Source organism: Bos indicus x Bos taurus, chromosome 19 (assembly GCF_003369695.1).
Source record: "Bos indicus x Bos taurus breed Angus x Brahman F1 hybrid chromosome 19, Bos_hybrid_MaternalHap_v2.0, whole genome shotgun sequence".
Lineage (NCBI taxonomy): Eukaryota > Metazoa > Chordata > Mammalia > Artiodactyla > Bovidae > Bos > Bos indicus x Bos taurus.
Genome location: NC_040094.1, coordinates 55,612,107 through 55,625,231, shown reverse-complemented (window position 1 = coordinate 55,625,231; position 13,125 = coordinate 55,612,107). Strand labels below are relative to the sequence as shown.

The following is a 13,125-nucleotide window of genomic DNA, read 5'->3' as shown; positions in this document are numbered from 1 at the left end:
GTGTTCTTGCCTGGAGAATTCTGTGAACTGAGGAGCCTGGCGGGCTACAGTCCCTGGGGCCACAAAGAGTCGACTGAGCAACTCACACTTCACCCCCACCCCACTCACCCCCTGTGTGTCTCTTGGACACACCTAGCTTAAGTTCAAATGTTATCAGCATCTTGCCAAATCTCAAGGGTACTGTATGTGTCTGTCAGTGCTAACCAGCTACTCTCAACCCAGGCTGTCCGTTGGAATCTCCTGAGAAATGTTTAACCAACGCCTAGATTAGTTAAATCAGAATCGCTGGGGACGGGGCCTGGGAATCTGTATTTCCCTGAAGCTCCCCTTAGGTTTGAGAACCTCTGAGCAGAAGCCAAATAAACATCCTGCTCTTTCTACTTGCTTGTCCCCTTACTTCCCAGTTCTAGACCCTCACTCCCGCCTCTAAATACCAAATTGTGTATTGCTGGACTGAAACAATTTACCATCTTAGCTGCTTAAGCTTTTGTTTTGCTCCTAATTTCAGTGGAGGATTAGGAAGTCTAGAGTGTCGCTCGTAACGCCGGTCTGGAGCGCCCCCACCTGGAGGTCTTCCCTCTTGACACCACCCCCCACCCCCACCCCACCCCTGAGAGAGAGCTCTCCAGTACCGACAGGCTGGGTTTCTGTTTGAAATCAGTGCGGGATTGGCTCCTTTTGTTGCTGGGAGTTCGGGATTTTGGAAGGAGGATGGAGTAGTGGGGTTGGAAGTGTGCCTGGGGCTACTGCTCAGCTACAAAGTATCCATCCCAACCAGAATAATAGAGTTGGCTTCGAGTGAGAGTTAAGATTATCATCAAATAATTTCTGACACATTGTTGATGTAATGATAGCTTTTCAAGAGGAAAAAGGAATGTGTATTAAAGGTGCCTGCCAGGGGAAGAGGCAACCTGACAGTGAGGCTGGGAGGAGTGCTTCTTAGAAAGGAGGAAATGGGGCCTTCCGGCCGCGGAGTTCCACAAACATTTACAGGGGCCGCTACCCAGGAGCCGGGGAAAAAGGTGAGTGAGTCAGCCAGACAAGTGCTCCAGGTCAGGATGTGAGGTGGGAAACACGAAAGCGGGCAGGGGTGATCCTAGCTGATGGAACACCTGGAGGGCTTCCTGGAAGTGGTGACTTTTACCAGGGGATTTTAGGTATGGTTTGGGAGACTATGGGGCCCAGGTGAAGAGCGTAGGGGCCCTTAGAACACAAGCATGCCTAGAGGTGTGGCTGAGTCCGACGGCGGTCAGGACCAGAGGCAGCAGCCTGGGGGGGTGTGGCTGAAGCTGGTGACAAAAGTAAGGCCAGCCTCTCCTGAGATGCGGGGAGAGGAGACTCCTGTGTCTTGGGGGACGAGGTGAGGAAGGTAGCTGGGAGAAGCGTCCTGCTAGGAGGGGTGGTTAATGCATGCCACGTACTGCCCCCCGAGATCAGTCGGCCATGAGGGTCGTTTCAAGAGGTCGTTTCTAATGGTGAAATGGGCAGAAGTCAGAGAGCAAAGGTTAAGAAGTGAGTGGGCGGTGAGAAGGTGGAAGCTGCAAGTGTAGACCAACTGTTAGGAGGTGAGGTCGGGTTGTTGAGAGAGGAAGCAAGCCTACAGTTGGAGGAGGGGGCGGGGCCAAAGGAAGTGGGGGTGGCCTTGTTTTTGAGATGAGGGGCAGCCTGAATGTTCTAGGTCAAGTTGAAAGGGACCTGGGAAAAACACAGATATCAACCCAAGGTGAAAACCAGCCCCTGCAAGCGTTGCTCTACTGCAGAGAGAGCAGAAACTGAGCTAGGGTCCCCTCCCTCCCCCGTGCATGCCGGGGCTTTTGCCCTGGGGCTGTGGGGTCCTCCCCTACCCCAGGAATGAAGGAGGGGGTTTGCGCGTGGGGCAGCACCTCCTGAGGTCGGCCTGCCTCTGGGCACCTGGGCCCCCCATCCCTGGGGGCATGTGGCTGCTTATGCTCCTGGCTCACTTCAGCCCCCAGCCCCACACTTCTAACCCGCCCAGCCCTTCCCCTGTCCTCCTGGGTGTGTGTGGGGGTGTGGAGCGCAGCGACCTGCCCGCAGAAGAGGGGGAGGGATATTTTTCTTGGCCTTTGATGGAAAGCATCTGCTGCATCCCATGGGGGTTTGCCCAGGGTGGGTTGGAAGGGAGTTGGCAGGAGGGCTGAGCTGTGTGCTCGCCACCAGGCTTTTGGGCTTGGCAGGAGGACCGTTTGGGACCTGGGAACTGGGGTGGGGGTGGTGCGTGTGTGCATGAGTGCGTGAGAGAGGGAGGGAAGGAGGGCACTGTGTAACCGCTTCCTTCTCTCCCGCTGCTGCTGCACGCTGGCTCCACATGAGTGGCCCCACTCTGCAGGGCGGGTGCCTCCCCCACAGGATGCTGTGCTCTTCACCCAGTCGGCCTGGCTGGAGGTGGAAGCCTCAACGTGTCCCTTTGTGGCTTCCAGAGTGGGACCCTCCCGCTGGACAGCCAATCAGTGCAGCTGCCCCCGGTGACCTTCCCCACGGCGTTCCCGTTGGTGGGGTCTGCTCATGGACATGTGCAAACAGCCCACAGCACCCTTGTCGAGTTGTCAAGGACACCATGGGGCAGCCCACGCCCCCTCCGCCCGACTGCACATCAGCTGGAACCTGGCGAGGGGGGCATCTTTAGCTTTCCGTGGATGAGTCCGACTCTCTCTCCCAAACCCCGACTAATATCCTGTAGGTCTGGGAAGGGTCTGGCTCACAGGTGCGTGGCCTGGAACAAGTTCCCATCCCACTCTGAGAGTTTGTGTCTTCATCTCTCCAGAAAGCTCCTAAACTTACACGGGTCGAGTTGCAGACTGCAGGGCTGCTGTCCCGACTTACCGCACACTCAATGGCTTCAAACAACAGAAATGTATTCTTCTTACAGTTCTGGCAGTCAGAAGTCTGAAATCAGGGGCACTGGGTGGGGCTGGCTCTGTCTGGAGGCTCCAGGGGGAGAAGCCGTCCTTCCTTCACCTTCTGGTGGCTGCCTGCGCCCTTGGCTTGTGGCCACACCACTCCACTCTCTGCCTCCATCATCACACAGTCATCTTCCCTATATTCTTCAAGTTGCTCTCTGCAAACCTCTCTTAAGGACCCTCATGATTACGTTCGGGGCCCAGCCACAGAATTGGGAGAGCCTCTGCATCTCACAGACCCTCATCTCTGCAGTCGGCCCTGCCGTGTAAGATCACATTCAGAGGTTCCGGGAAGATGGGGCATGATACAGTCTCCCCCAGGGCTCCCGATTTGTCTTGGGGCCCTCTGGCTTTAAGATATACAACAAGAAAACAAACTGGCTCCAGTGAAAGGAGGACACGTTAAATTCTTTTTTATTGACCATCCGCACACAGAGCTTGTTGTGCAGCCGTCGCTGCTGTCTACTTCCAGCATATTTCCTCACCTCAGTGGAAACCCAAGATCCATGAAGCATCACTGCCCAGCCACAGCTGCCCCCGCCTCGGCGACCGCTGCTTTCTTTATAGATTGTTTTTTAATCAGTGCAGTTCTGGGTGACTTTGAAGTTAGTAACCAGAAGTGTGTTGAGGTACTTATTGGATGCAAGGGAGGCCAGTGCCTGGGTGTCTTGAGTGGGAGGAGCAGTTGAGGGAGCTTGGGTGTCCAGAAGGGTTCCTGGCTCCAGGCTGCCAAGGAAGCTTAAACAGCCCAACTCATTCTTTTTTTTTTTTTTTAATTATTTACTTATTTTTGGCTGTGATGGGTCTTCATCGCTGCGTGCGGTCTTTCTCTAGTCGCGACGAGCGGGGACTACTCCTCGTTGCAGTGCTTGGGCTTCTCATTGCAGTGGCTTCTCTTGTTGCAGGGCACACAGGCTCTCGAGCACGTGGGCTCAGTTGCAGCTCCCAAGATCTAGAGCACTGGCTCAGTAGCTGAGGCGCACGGGCTTAGTTGCTCTGTGGCATGTGGGATCTTCCCGGACTAGGGATCGAACCCATGTCTCATGCAATTGGCAGGTGAACTCTTTACCACCCAGCCACCAGGGAAGCCCCATTGCCTTTGAGTCAGGGGTTCATCCTGGCCTGAGCAACCGTGAGCCAGGTAGGCAAGGGAAGCCCAGAAAGGGATGTGTGGCAGTCACAGAAAACTGTCTGACCGATACTTAGCGCACATTTGGCAAAGCGATTTCTTAGGAGAAGCTCTGCTGTGTCTGACGGTGGAAGCTGAGAATCATGTCCCCTTGTGCTGTGCTTAGTCACTCAGTTGTGTCTGACTCTCTGTGACCCCCTGGACTGTAGCCCACCAGGCTCCTCTGTCCATGGGATTCTCCAGGCAAGAATACTGGAGTGGGTTACCATGCCCTCCTCCAGGGGATTTTCCCAACCCAGGGATTGAACCCAGGCCCCCCGCACTGCAGGTGGATTCTTTACCATCTGAGCCACCAGGGAAGCCCGCATGTCCCTCTATGTCCCCAGAAACGGGACACTGTCACGTAGGGATCAGTGGCATCAATAGAGGCCTCGGCATCTCACAGTAGATGCTGTGGTGTGTCTTGTATCACCCCCAGGGTGGCTCCATATGTGGTGTGAAAAATGATCCGGATAAACCTCTCTCTAAGGGTCTGTTGTCACCTCAGGGTGAAACTGAGAATATAGAGAGCTGTGCTGTCCAGGACAGTAGCCCCGGTCACCTGTGGCTACTGACCACCTGAAATGTGAACAGTCCAAATCGAGAGGTTCCATAGTTATAAAACACACACTGGAGACCTCCCTGGTGGTCCAGTGGTTGAGACTCCACGCTTCCAAGTGCAGGGGGCGTGGGTTTGATCCCTGGTCTGGGAACTAGATCCCACATGCCTTGTGGCCAAAAAACAAAATAAAACATTAACAATCTCAAAAGTGTTTATACTGGTCACATGTTGGGTGGATAATATCTTGGCTCTGTTAGGTTACATAAAATGCATTAACATTAATGTTACCTGTTTCTTCTTATATTTTTTACTGTGGCTACTAGAAACGTTAAAATCACGTCTGTGGCTGGGCTGTCTGTGGCCGGCCTTCGGTTTCCACTGGAGGATTGGACGGGCAGCTGCCCAGGTGTCAGGCCGCTCTCCCTGGATGCCGAGTGTGTCCTGAGCGGCGGTGAACTGTGAGCAGTGCCGGGCGGCAGATGTTCTGTGTTGGAGAAGCCCCTGGACTGGGGGGCTTGGTGGGCACAAGAATACCCTCTTCTGTGCTCTGGGGGCCCTGGTCAGTGACAAGTGAGGAAAAGTTGTAAGAGGAGCCTGGCATGTGTACAAAGTACCCAGGCTGCCTCCTGGACCCATGATATGGGGGTCGGGGGTAGACGGCAGGCAGGGTGAGGGATAAGCTTGGAGAGCAGTGGTGGGCGCCCAGGAGGGGTAGTGGGCCCTGGGAGTGGACTCTGGGGCCAGAAAACTGGGGGACACAGCGAGGCCAGAGGCTGGAAGGAGGCTCCGAGGGGAGTGCTGCGGGACCAGGAGGCTGCCAGGGCAGGCGTGGAGTGCAGGCTTCATGTTAATTAACCCTGACGCCTGGCTTGGCCTCCCTTGTTGCTGGTTCCTGGACCTGCTTTTTAGGTCCCAGCCAAGTAGGCAGAAAAGTCAACTCTGGAAAAGACCCAGATGCTGGGAAAGATTGAAGGCAGGAGGAGAAGGGGGCGGCAGAGGATGAGATGGTTGGATGGCATCACCGACTCAATGAACATGAGTTTGAGCAAGCTCCAGGAGATAGTGAGGGACAGGAAAGCCTGGTGTGCTGCAGTCCATTGGGTCACAGGGAGTTGGACACTGAGCAACTGAACAAGTGGGCAGGGGTGTCAGGAGGGGCTGGGCCCTTGCAACTGTCTGGAAATCACCTTCTTGGAGGAAAAGGATTTGTATTTGGGGAGCGGCTGCCTTTCCTGTTTCTGGACACACACGTGTCTCACTTTAATTCTTGCAGCTGGAGTTGATCCTGCCCATTTTACAGATGGGGAAGATCCAGGCCAGCAGATGTTGAGTAATAAGTCAAAGATGGTTCGAGGGAAGGGGCCTCCATCTGATGTTGACTCTGAGGCCCGTGCCTGGGATCCACTACGGCCTCCCTCCCAGTGAGATGCGAAGAAGGGCTCCGGACATGCATTTCCTCCCACTGGGCACTCCCCTAGCTCTGGCCAAGTGCCTGGAGACCGGGGTCAGCAGCTCTGCATGGCCACTCCATGTCGGAGTTGGAAGGGGTTTGCAGCACAGGCCCCTGAAGCCTTTGTGGCAAACCCCCAGACCTCAGAGGCCACTGGGGGGCAAGTTGGCCGTCAGGGGTAGGAGTGGCTGCTGCTGGGAAGGGCTGGCTGCTGAGGGACGTGGTCGGCCTACCCCTGTGGCTGGTGGGGTGGGTGCCCCTGGGTCCTTGCCCACTAACCATGCGGGGGATCTGGGAAACCTGGGGTGTGGCCTGGCTCCTGAAGGCTGAGGTGGGGATCTTCCTTCTGGAGGCAGGAGGATGGACTGCCATTTTGCACTTGAACTAACCACACTCTGCCCTAGGAAGACCCCACACCAGCCCCCAGGAGCTGTCTCCTCCTGTGGGAGTGGGCCTGAGCCAAGTTGGCCCCGCCCATGCCTGGGAGTGACTCACTCCCTCGGGGGTCAGAGGTCAAGGCACAGGATGGATCTGGCTGATCCCAGGCGGCAGGCCCAGCCCCGGACAGGGACGCTCCCAAGCTCCCTCCTCTGGGGACCACCTAGCTCATCCCCTGAGGGGGTCTCAGCTCTTCCCCGGGGCCGCAGGGAGGGGAGAGAGAGGAGGAGACTCCGTGAGTCATCCCCAGGCCCTGAGGGGCTGCAGAAGCTGGAGCGGGATCCGATAGTAATCTTCCGAGGCTCCAGGAAGAAGACCGAGCTCAGGGTGAGCTGGCCACTGCCGCCGCCTCCCCAGCCCCTGCCGGTTCCTCTCCGCTCCCTTCCCGGGTCATTTCCACCAGGGCACACACAGCGGGGCTGGCTCTGCTCCCACCCTCAGCTGCCGGGAAACCTGGACCTCCTGGGGAGGGTGGCCTGTCATCTGAGCTGCTGGGGTAGGGGAGGGGGGTTCAGAACCAGATGGGGGCGGGGGAGGGGGGAGGTACACCTGGCAGAGAAGGAGCCAGGGCGGGGCAGCAGGGAGAGGGTGCCCGTGGGCAGCAGCAGGTTCTTGGCATCACCCGTCCCTCCACCCCAGCAGGACTGGGCGGAAGGGCAGCCTGGTCGTCTGTCCAGGTGAGCCTCTCGCCTTCTCTCTCTCCCTCTGGGGAACCATGTCACTTTTCCTTTTGGGGTGACTCAGGCTGGCTTGGGGAGTGGGCTTCTTAGCGTTCCTCGGGCACAGCTAACGCACCCGGGGTGGGGGTGGCTGCCGGGAGCGCCCCTTCTCTCCGCCTGCTCCCACCCCCACCCACTCCCTCCGCATCCCTCGCCCTGCCCCTTCGGAGCCGCTGCCCCGCCGAGCCTCCCTCTGCAGGGAGGCCGTCGCGGTCCCTCCCTACCTCTGCCCGCGCTCTGGGAGGCTCCTTGTTCCTCGGCCACAAAGCCCCTTTGATCCTCTGCTCGGCTCCGAGCCATGTGACCCGGTGGGCGGGCCGCGCGCGCAGGCGGCCGGCGCAGCCCGACTCAGCTGCTGGGTGAGTCCGCGCTCCCTTTGTTCCCTCCAGCCTCACTCGGCTCGCAGGGGGCTCTCAGGTGGTCTGGCCGCCGGGAAGCCCCCTCCCCCGCGCCCCAGGGCTGAGCAGGAACGGCGCCTCCCCGGAGCCCCCCCAGGCCCGGCCACCCCCTGCCCCCCACAGCCGGCGGGACAGCCCCCCTGGCCCCAGGAGCGGGACGGCGGGAAGTCGGTCCTCCACGCGGGGCCCAGATTTTCGGCCGCGGAGCAGAAGAGTACGGCTTTGTGTGTCACAGCCGAGGCTTTGTAAATATTTGGCCGGCTACCCGAGTGGTTAAATACGCCTCGGCCAGCAGTTTCTTGGAGCCCATTTCCCTTTCGCAAGGGGACTTCCCTCATATTCCTGGAGGGCCGGGAGGAGATGCTGGTGGGCCACCGCTGCCTCTTCAAACCGTCCCATGCAGATTGTCAACCGTTAGGGGTAGGCGGGTTAGCGGAGGACCGGCTGGAGATTAGTTTCAACAGGCGAATTGGAGACCTCGCAGACAGAATTGTGTTCCGGGGGAGTTTGTGCTGCAGCTTCTCTGGATTCCTGGGAGGTGTTTGGGACGTTCTCGATGTTCTGGGAGCGGACTGGGGAGGGGGCAGTAGAGGGTAGTGGGTTGGGGTGCTGGCATGCATGTGCTTTGCTAGAGGATGGGAAGGTGTCTGCCTCGCCATGCCCTGCCGGGGAGCAGCATCTCCAGGATGTGTCTTCCAAAGGGCTTTTCTAGCTGCGAGAAGTTGGGACCCTGGACCCGTAGCCCCCCGGACTCCAGTCCCGTAGCCGGGCCAGCATGTCCTCTCAGGCACCCAGACGAGGGGCAGGGGTGTGAGGTGCCGTGCAGGCAGGGCCATCTGCTCGGAAACTTCATCCCCCACGTCCCCTGGGGGTCGACTCGGCGCCCAGGCCGCTGCTCTTCATTCTCGTCTCCCTCTCTTTCCTCCGCCGTGAACTCTGCTGCATTTTTGTCCGAGGTTTTGGGAAGCATCTCTGCTCACCAAAGAGAAGTTTGAGATTCCTTTTCTGGAGAAAAATGTGCCACCCAGAAGCAGTCTATACGGCGGGTTTCTGGTCCATGCAGTGGGTTTCTTCCCGTGGGGACAGCGTCCTGGTTGGGATTCTGTTTGGATCCCGCTTTGGAAAGTCCTGCTGGGGAGAAGCGAAAAGAAGGCCCCTTTTTTCATAATGGTATGCTTCCAACCCTTCGTTCATTATTGTGTTGCCTTCAGACTTAGGGCCTGCATGGGTGTTTACATAAATGTCATTTCTCTTTGGCAACGGATAGGCTCCTTTTCAGGAACTAGAAAGAAGAACAAGTTTGTCTGACCATTTGGGAGCGGGAAGCTGGTGTCCACGTGAGGTCTCTTTGGAAAGGTGTCATGCCCGCCTGACTCTTCTCGGGTCTTCTCTGTGTTAGAACGTGGCTGGGAAAGGAGGCCTCTTCTGTGGCTAACCTCTTTTTACGCCCATCTCAGGGGACCTTTGTGGTCACTGACCCTTGTCCACCCCTCCTGGGCATCCCTGCTGCCCGCCTCCCATCATTTCCGGGTTGTGACATGTGCAGTACTATTGGGTCTACTGGTCTGTGTCTGTATTTCCATCAGGCTCTGCTCCTCGAGGCCGGCACTGTGACAGGGAAGACTGGCACATGGGGAGGACCTGCTGTGTGTGTGTGGGGTGGGGGGCCACCGGGCATTCTGTCCTGGAGGAGACAGAGCCCTGTTCTCCTGGGAAGGGGGCTGCCATGAGGCAGAACAACAGCCCATGCTGTCATTGGCCCCCACCAACACCAAGCCTTGAGGGGGCCCTTGGGGTTGTTCCCTGAGTGCCAGGTCCATCGCCCCAGGCCTCCAGGCTGGGGTTCACCAGGGCTTTCACCCCAGAAGCCCTGAACCCCTTAAGACAACCAGGATCCTGGGGCTGACTTACTTCCCCACCCCCTGCCTGCTTCCACGGCCACCCTGTGCTCTCCCCACTTCCTGCTGTGTCACCACCAGCCTCATCAGATAGGGCAGCTTTGCAGGAGGGAGGCGTCCTAGGGCTGAGATGCATTCGGCAGAAGGAGAGCACCCCCCTGCCCCAGCAGCGTGGAGCGGCGCTGGCTTCCTGTGGTGTCAGAGGTCTCTTAGGACGCCGGTCACCCCTACACAGTCACCCCCCCACACGGCTCACTCCTGGCTGCCTTTCCCAGACTGCCGATGGCTCTGGGCTCCCTCCCTCTCCCGTTGGCCGGGTGTGTAGGAAGCAGGACTTTATTTCACCCTGTGAGGGTGAGGACAGACGCTTGCTGGCCCCTGAGGCCCTGGCCGGGGCCCTCTGCAGTGGTGGTCAGCCTTCCACACCTGCTGTGCCAGCCCCATCCCTCTTCTCGCCTGCCCCCAACCTTGGCTTAGGCCACAGATGCTTCAGGGATTGGAGCTGGGGTCCCAGCTCCCTTCAGCCGGGGTCTTGAGGAAGATGCTTCCAGCAGGCGTCATAGCCCTTGGCCAGGACTCCCCTCCCAGACTTCTGCCTGCCAGCACCAGGCTTGGGTTTGTTTGTTGAGTACCAGCCTGGTTCCTGGGACAGGTAGGGACCTGTTCTCAGCAGCTCAGTGAAGCCTCCTGACGCCTTCCCAGGAGCGCCCCTGAGGTGGTGGCCAGGCAGCCAGCTCCGCAGGCCAGCCTGTTGGCTGTGCAGCCTGGGGGGGTGGCCAGCAAAGGTGCGGGTCTGATCCACAGCCAGGAGGGCACCTTGCCCCACCTGGTGGGCCCTCCAACCTGCCCACCTCCCAGCGGGCTCCTCGCGGGCCCTGTACTGGGGCTCGCAGAGCGGTAGGTGGAACATCTGGCCCTGGGGTGTGGGTGGGTGGGTGGGGTTCTAACTTGCCACTCTCTTCTCTTTTATCACTACTGAGATCTGGCAGAGAAGGGCTTACTGCTGAGAGGCCTGGGGAGCTCTGATTCCACCTCTGCAGGGGCCTGAGTGGCCACTTGGCCTCACCTGGGCTCACCTGTCCCCCACAGGAGCTGAGCTGCGTCACCCCACCCACCCATCTGGGCTGCGGGGCTGGCCCTTGGTGGCAGGGGAAGGGCAACTCAAAGCAAAGGGCCTGAAAGAGGGAAGATGAACCAATTTGCTTCCTCTCCCTTCCTGGCCATTTCAGCGTAAATAAATCTTTTAACCTGGGTTTAGTAGCCAGATCATAGCAGAAGCACCCCATTTCTTGTTGCCCTGCTGAAGCTGGCGAGGAGTGGGAGGGGTGGGCCAGCACGCACCCCATGAGATGTCAACTCCTGAGCATCCTGGCTGTTCTCAGAAGCTACGGGTTGAGGTTCAGTCACCCACACTGACCCCCACGGAGCCTTCGTGGAGGAGGGGTGCTCCACCCTCTGTTTCTTTGCTTCTGGCACGCGTGCCGCAGGGCCCTCCGCAGTCATGTGCCCTGGAGGGGAACCCCTGGTCCTGTCCTGCCCTGCGAGTGCCAGGCACCGAGTGCCCAGTGAGGCGGTCGCTCCGACGAGCGCCATTGCTGGTGTCCCCGGTGGAATGCGCGCGCACCTCCTCCCGCCTCCCACACCCTTATCTCTTATCTTATCTCCCAGGCCTGTCGACAAGGCCTCTGATGACGACAGATAAGGTTTTCCCTTTCCCGGGGCAAGAAAGTGAGTCTCCCTCCTTCAATGAGGACACAGCAGGTGAGGACGTCTGTGTCCTGCCTGTGTGTCTTGCCCCGACCATGCCCCTGTGTTGGGTTGAGCCTTCTCGGTCTTCGTGGAGGCCTGGATGCTCCTGTTGTTTCTCCGTGGAGGCGCGAGCAATACCGCATGATCGTGGTGTTTCATCTTTTATTCACACGCTCTGTGGTTCCTGTGAGACGAGACAAGCTTCAGAGAGCCTTGTAAGAACAGACATTTGTTTTGCTCTCTTTTCACGAGTGCTTCTTGGAGCCCTCCTTTTTTTTTTTTTTAAAGAGAAAGGACCCAAGAGCAGTGTTTCTTTGGTGATTTGAATACATTTTCCTGGGCCAGGGGACTGGATCAGATGACCCCGGGCCTGCCTGCAAGCTCTGGTGCTGTGGGAGCCGTTGGGAAGTGAGGACAGGATCCCAGTCTTTTGTTTCTCGGCTGCCCAGGACCAAGGAAGAGCTGCCAGTTGCTGGGGTCAGTTGTGGGCCCCGGAGACGAGCGACAGGTGGACAGCGGCCCCGTTGAGTTGGAGTGAGAGTCCTTGTTGATTGTGATTTGGGGGCTGGCGGGGGAGACTGGTGGGGGGGGGCAGGGAGTGCAGAGAGCGGTGGAGGGTGGCACCGCACAGCCTCCCACAGGGGAGCCCTCCCTTGGCCCTGCAGTGACAGAGGACACAGAGCAGAGGTCCTGGGGCCACTCTGCAAACCGCACGCTCTGCTGACGTCCCTTCAGTCACCCCAGTGGCTTTTCAGTCGGCCCATCAGGCCAGGAGCCCCACAACCGGCGCCGGCTCCCAAGCGTGGGCTCCTCAGGGCCAGGTGCCTGGGGTCCCCAGTCTGCACGTCCAGGAGTGTCGCTTACGGGACCCTCGTCACCAGCGGGGAGGGGGGCTGCCTGCCTCCCTCCCCACATGACCGAGGTGGGCACCGAAGCGAGGGGAACGCTGGGTTGGGACAGGTCCGTGACGAAACGCCATCCTCCCAGACTGTTCCTCAGGGGAAGGAGAACACGTTTTAAGAGGCATCTGTTTTTCATTGGTTTAAGTGCAGTTGTTGAAAAAGTGGGAAAACAGAAGGTCCTCCGCATGTCACCCAGTGCCCAGGAGGTGCTGAGGGCAGGTAGGAAGGCGCCTTGGTGTCCTCTTGGCCTCCATGGCCACCCTCCGGGGCTGGAGTGTGATGGTGAGGAGCACAGTCAGGCAGAGGAGGGGGCTCAGGAGGTGAGGGGGGTGCCCCGTGTCCATGTGGCAGCTGCTTCTCACATGGCTCACCTCCGTGAGGGCCACCCCCACACAGCACCCCCTCCACAGATGCCTACTTCCTGCTTCCTGCCTGCCTGGCGCAAAGCTGCTCAGCTGTCCTTTTCCATCTTTCCAAACTCTTGGCTGCCTCCCCAGCTTCCTCCGGGGCCCACCGTGGAACCGGACGGCCCAGTCCCGTCTCCCCGAGGCTCCTGGGACCCCGTCTGTGTGCCAGCAGCCGGCTCTGTCCCCCTCACTCTCACTCCTTCGTGTGTTCATCCAGCAACGCTTTGCGGCGGGGGAGCCATCTGCTCTCCGTCTGCTGAAGAGGAGCCACTGTGCCTGGGGGCCAGGCCCCTCGTGGGCCACGGAGAGATGGGCGGGTGACCCCGTGCACCTCAGTTTCTGCATCCAGCGTGCTCCAGTTCACCGGCTTGTGGGGAGACGTGTGAGTCAGGGGTGGGGGAGCTGGTCTTCGGGTTTTGTGGGGTGGGTACAGTTGAGGCCAGAGGCCTCTCTGTGAGCTCCCCCCCCAGCTCACCGTGGGGCTCCCCGAGGATGGCTGGAAGTAGAGAGCTTATT

General features: G+C 59.0%; 1 protein-coding gene across 7 annotated transcripts in view; it reads left to right on the top strand.

Annotated features, from left to right (window-relative positions):
• SEPT9 (septin 9) overlaps positions 1 to 13,125 on the top strand; it is a 179,502-nt gene that overhangs the window by 135,007 nt on the left and 31,370 nt on the right. The window contains exon 1 of one of the 7 annotated variants that reach the window (XM_027518532.1): positions 7,592 to 7,614. The exons of 5 other annotated variants lie outside the window; for them this stretch is intronic. The gene's annotated coding sequence lies outside the window, so the exon portion shown is untranslated. Of the gene's footprint in view, positions 1 to 7,591; positions 7,615 to 12,664; positions 12,992 to 13,125 lie in introns of those variants that run through there. One more of the 7 variants, XM_027518533.1, reaches the window with a different exon arrangement.